Raw genomic sequence first — 6,685 nt, 5'->3', positions numbered from 1 at the left:
CATGCTTGAATTGTATATCATTGCTTTTCTTATTTTGTTTACTAACCAAAAGCACAAAAATATGTCACTAACATCTTTTGTTTGTAGCTTGAGCAATCACAAGGTTCAAAGCTTCTAGGAGGTCATTTGTGCAATGACATGGCCAAGTAAAGATGATAGAAAGCATGGTAATGGTTCCCAAAGCTCTCATCCATCAAATATGCCTCCCTAATATCTCAATTCATCATTTTGATCAAAGCAAGTCAAAGGGTTTGAGGTTTGTTTCACAAGGAAGCCCTAATTCATCTGTGTACCACAATGCCTTGCTCATGAAGCAACCTTAGCCCATGGTCAAAAAAAATCAAGTGAAGTCCTTTAATTAATCATTTCAGGCATATTTGAACTTATTTGAGTGTTCCTAATCATCAATTCATCAAAATATGGGTTGTGGACTTAAGAAGTTGATCAGTCAATTCATCTGACTATTTTGAAATGCACTGAGACCTAACTCTTTATGTGTTGGTTAAATGAAGATGAATCCAAAGCAAAAGTGTTCTTAAGGACAATATGAACAACTTTCATGTTGATCAAAAATTTATTTGAAGCTTGGAAGGTCATCATCCATTCCAAGACATTATAGGTCATTTTGACTGAAACCCTAATTTTAGGTCAACTTCCCAAGAACATAACTCATTCATTTTTTATGATTTTGAGGTGGGATCAAATGCATTGGAAAGCTTAAGATGTCTACGTCAAATGATATGTTGAAAAAAAATTCCAAAATCGCAAACAAAATACATGTGATAATGCAAAACATTATAGGTCATATTGGACCAAATGCATTAAAAGGCAAAAAAGTCCAACTTCAAGTGCCCATAACTCTTTCATCAAAAATCCAAATGATGCAAAATTTAGGTCCATGTTTATTGTCTTGAGAATATCTACGACTTTGATGTTGGAGGTGTTTTCATTTGAGGCTTGCATCATTGAAACAGAGGGGCTTGAACATTGGCCAAATTTGGAAACCTTGCCTTGACATGTTTTGCACCTTACACTTTAAACTCAAAATTCACTAATTTCCACACTTCAAATGGAGTTTTGCTCAACATAGAAATTGATCCTCATGTCAAGACCTTTCCAACCATTACCCACAAGGCCATGTTTTATGTTTGGAAATGACATTTTCGAAGAAGGGAATATTTTTGTGCATTTATGGAAACTTGATTCAAACTCATTGCACACTCCAATTACCTCACATCTGCATGTCCATTTCAGATCAAATTGACTTCAGCTTGCCATTCCAATAAGATTTGGGCCCTTCATGCGCCTGTACAGGCCCATGCATGGAGGCCCTCTTCATTCATGCACATGAGAATTCACCTAGCTTGCCTTGCCATTTGCTATAAATAAGTGTGCGCAGCTCCACTATTCTTCAACCTGAAGGCACCTGTTATGCTGCACGAATCTCTCCATAGCCATCACTAAAGGAATTTCTACTTTCTTCTAAAAAATTCAGATCTGAATTTCAACTACCTTGGTTGATTTTCAGACCTATAATTCCTCAGCCTTGCTTCCTCTTCATCACTAGATCTTACTGCAAGCTTTGGTTGTGAAGAATTGTGCTCTTAAGATCTACATTTCAAAGGTGGATAACAGAACTTATTTTCTTCGAAACTCATTGTTTATAGCTTATGTATTGCATTTACTGGGTTGGCTAAAGTCCTCTCATCAGAGGCAATTCATTTATGCTTTGAATTTTCAAATTCCACCAAGTTTCAGTCGAACACCATTTTTTTCAATCTCTGATTCCTCTCTCCATGGAAGTCTAGGGTGGAAATAGATGGCACAGGGGTGATGTACATCACCCCAGCTTTCCATTGCTGTATGGATCGTGGCATTTGGTGGAGGTTGCCATGTCTGCAACTCTCACCGGAACTGGAGGTCTCGCCGGAAAAGACGGTGGTGTACACCACCGTCCAAACTCCAGATTAAATCCTAGCCGTGCGATCTCTTTTCCAGATCTAATCTGGATCCTTCATTGTTATGACTTATTTAATGGTAGCGTGTTGCTCGGTTGACTTGAGTGTTTGGTAGGCGCGCGCATATGATCCGTTTGATGCGTCGGCTCAATTAATGAGCTCCTGATCCAACGTCCCTCCTTTTTTCCTTTTTTTAATTTCTGAATTCTATTTTCTCTATTTCTTTTAATTCCCTTTTATTTCAAAAATTCATATCTTCTCCATTTTAAATCCAAAAAATATGGGACCAATTGCATTAGTCTCCAAATAATTTCTAGTTTCTTAAAATGATTTTTAATATTTTTTTATTTTGTCATTTGATATTTTTTGTGAATTTTCTCTTTTCTGGTTATTTTTAATTCATTTTAAATAGTTTTTAATATTCAAAAAATACAAAAATATTTTCCTAACCTATTTGAATGATGATGAATCTATGAAAAATATTCTCATCAATTTTTTAATTGATTTGAGATTTATTTGAGATTTTAGTTCAATTAGGTTATTTTTATTCATTTTTAATTGATAAAAAATAGTTTCTGACTTTTAAAAATGCTGAAATTTTTTGTCAAACTTTGTTTGACCTTGTTGAACTTAGGATAAATCACTTGGACTTTTCAAAGTTGATTTGAAGTGATTTTGAAGTTTGACCTTTCTTTTATTTTTAATTCAAGTTTAATTTTAAATATTAAAAAATGCCAAAAATATTTTGTTCATTTCTTGACTTCCAATCTTCATCTCACTTCTGGTTTTTGATTGTTTGACCTTGACTTTCAATGTTATTGGTCAACATATGATGATTGGTACATTTTATTTCATTTAATGCATTTTTACTTTTGCCATTTTTATTTCCATTATTCATCTTCTTCTTCTTCTTCTTCTTTTTCTCTTTTTGATCAATGAGTTGAAGGTTGATAAGTTAGCATTGATTAGGGAGACTTAATCTTCTTTGATCCAAATCTAATCCATCTTGATCAATTGATCAAGTGGATGGCTTTGCATTAAGGATAGGTTGTTTTCTAAATCATGCAAAAGGCTTAAACCAATACAAGATCAATTCTCTTCTTCTTTTTGGCATGGCAAGTTGTTGGAACTTGGTTCACTAATCAAGACTTCTAACTTGTGTTGTTGCCTACTGTAGCGGTGTATTCGTCACTTTATGATTTATTGATTAAACCAAAAGCAAAGCATACAAAGAATTGAGTCGCCACCGCACTTTTATTTATCCAAAGGAATGGCTAAAAAGCGAACAAAAGCCTAAGAAGTTTTACACATAGAAAACTAATGAAAAGATCAGAGATCTGGGTAAGGGGTTAATTACGCAATGGGAAGGTGTTAGGCACCCAAAACGTCCTAGGTACTCCTAGGGAGCCCTTTTCACCACTTGTTGTACGAAATGTTATTTGTTTATGAAATATTTATTGTGCAAACATGATTGAGGGGATGAGAAAAAGAATATACAAGTTATTATTTTTGTGTTTGAACGGATGAACCCGTTGCCTACGTACCTTTCCATGGAAGGTAAGGATCAAAATGCCGTAGTTCGGCTAAAAGATTTCCAAAAGTATGGGGGATTCATTTTAAAACAAAAGCCCTAAGGTCTTTCGTTATCCACGGGAGAAAACTCAACCTATACAAACAACAAGTCCACCATGTGAGAAAAGCTTCAACTTGCTAGTGAGGGGTTAACCCTATAATAAGCAAGGAAGTCTTACAATTCAATCACTAAGGACAAAAGGTGAGATTAACATCAACCAACTAGGATAAATCAAACCTATGGCTAATGTATGAAAACTTATCAAGAATGGACAAAGCCACAAAACAATTGAATGAGTGGAATTAATCAATTAGAATTTATTCACAAAAGATGGTCAAAGTGTGATTAGAATTCAATTCAAAAGAAGTATTATGAAAATGAAGTTTGAAAAATCAGAGGCTTAAGGCCTAGGTTTCTAATTTGAAAAGAAATGAAAATGTTTGCACAATAGTTTTCAAGTTTCAAGTTAGCATGCAAATGGAGGTTTAAAGAAACAAAAGGTGGGAGGGTGAGGAAGTAAAACTTCTTAGATGTTCACGTCTTGAGATCATATGTAGATGATTCAAGTGATTCCTTTGGAATAGGCAACAATGCAATAACAGATGAACAAAGTAAATGGATACCGGATGCCAATCAATGGACTTATTCTAATCTCACAAAACAAAATGGATACCGGATGCCAATCAATGGACTTATTCCAATCTCACAAAACAAAATGGATACCGGATGCCAATCAATGGACTTATACCAATCTCACAAAACAAAATGGAACAAGGATACCAGATGCCAATCAATGGACTTATACTAGTCTCACAAAACAAACAAAACAAGGATACCAGATGCCAATCAATGGACTTATACTAGTCTCCCACCATATCATAGGAAACAACTGCCAATCAATGGACTTATGCTTGCCTCCTCCATGGACAAAACAAAATGTTACAAAGTAACGAACAATGATTATGAAATGATATACAAGTAATGATGATACATGCACCAAGGCACACATAAGCAAATATGCACAGATGGATCAAGTAAGCAAACAAACAAGTCAATTAGCACACACTATATACAATCAATTAGGCTCAAGCAAGGTTAGGATTTACAGCCAACTGGAATGGGGTATTTTGAGCTCTTAACCCTAACATTGAGAGTTAGGGTGAAGCAGATGAAAAGGAGATGAGGGGTGTGCCTCATAGCTCTTATCCCTGGTCAGGGAGAGCTTTGATCAATGGAAAGTGTGGGAGTTTAGAAAGTTGGAACTCTTCTCCACAAATGGTTGACTCTATAAGATCTTGGGTTCTTATTCACAATGCATCAACACATGGTGTGAGCAAAGTGAATGACACACTGAGTAGCAGGAGATGGATTACACATCTCTTTTATTTGCCAATTGCCTCATGAGAGGACTTTACCTGCTTGGCACAAAATTAAACAATCACAAGCATTGCCTCTTAAGGAGGTTTTCAGACAGGTGCCTACCAATAACAGTAGGTCTTCCAGACTACATGAAGATTAGAGATTATACCTAAGTGGTTAAGCAAACAAGCAAAAGCAAAGTTCAAATGAACTTAAAGCAACTTAGGTACCTGTGGAAACAACTAAACAAATCAGTATAATACTCAGACAAACAGACCACAGTCAATAAGTAACAGACAATCCCAATGTACAAAATGTGTAAGCCAAAAGGCAAACTCAAATGAGTTAGTATCAACCTACAAAACACACAATGTTAGTAATCAATAGGAAACATCAATACTCAAATGATGAAGCATCATCAACTATGGAACTTGGATGTTCAACCTGAAATCAAAGCTCACATGTAAGCAACAAACCACTAGGTCAAAGCCTAGGGTCAAAGATGGACAAAAAATTCAAAACAGGAGCTGAAATTCAACACAAAGTAACTTCAAACTCATATTGACAAATCCTAAAAAGGCTCACATCAAAATCAATCATCAAATGCATTTCATGATCAAGTGAAGTCAAAGGCAATTTCAAAGCTCATATGTGATCAACATGAATGAAAAAATCAAATCAAAACAGAAATGATTCAAATAAATCTGGAAAAAATCATGAGCAATCAAGACATCCACAACATCCATCACACAAAAAATCAGAAGCATTGGAGATCATTTGGCATGGAAATCACATTGTACAAGTTGAACATCAAAAGGTGTGACACAAATTGTCACACCAAGTTAGCACAAGCATAAAACAGGAATGGTAATTGAGAAAAATGTCAAACCAAAACCAAAATGTCCAGCAATGTGTCTAGAATCACCATGCAAAATTTCAAAGCCATTGGATAAGAAACAAGCATTTTATGATAAGATAAGCAAGGCAAGGTCACAAGTAGACATATGATCAATCATCCTAGCACCAAATAAAATCCAGCCAAGCACAATTTTGGAAATCATGATCATTAAAAAATAGACATCTCAAGGATCACTATGCAAAAAACCAGGTATTTTTCGGATCAATTTTCAAATTGTTATGCATTTTACAAATTGAGAAAAAATTAAAAAAACATATGAAGCACATAGTATGAAATAAGGAGGGAAAGTGAGAAAAAATGATAACATTTGAAAAAGTCCCTTCGCTGGGAATCGAATCCGGTGTGGATTCAAAAAGAAGCGCGCGCTTCCAAAACGACTGTGTTTCCATGTAAAACCCTAGCGCGCGCTGAGTTCGTAGCTAATTGGAATTTCGTAGCAAAATCGTGGCCAGTTCGTAGCAAATCTGGAAATATGATGATCTTCATCTTCTTCCTCACGAAGAAGATGAACAGTACATGAAGCTTCATGCGCTTCCAGAAAATTTCTCCAGAAATTAACGAGTAGCATACCAAATTAATCCTCATGCAACATAGAACACGGATCAAGCAAAATCTAAGCATAAAACATCGTGAATAAAGAGAATCGATCAAAACCATTTCAACATGTCAAATTTCAATCTCACATATCTAGCTCAAAACAGCACCAAATCACACGATTCTTTCACTAGAATTACCAGGAGAACAAGATCTACACAAATATCATAATGAATTCAAGAATTATTGAGATCGAATCCTGACCTCTTGAAGAACAGCAAGTGGAATCGTGCTCTACAAAGCTCAGCAATGCTTCAAATCTTCTCTGCAATGCTTATTGAA

Source organism: Lathyrus oleraceus, chromosome 5 (genome assembly GCF_024323335.1).
Source record: "Lathyrus oleraceus cultivar Zhongwan6 chromosome 5, CAAS_Psat_ZW6_1.0, whole genome shotgun sequence".
Taxonomy (NCBI): Eukaryota; Viridiplantae; Streptophyta; class Magnoliopsida; order Fabales; family Fabaceae; genus Lathyrus; species Lathyrus oleraceus.
This window is presented reverse-complemented; position numbering follows the sequence as displayed.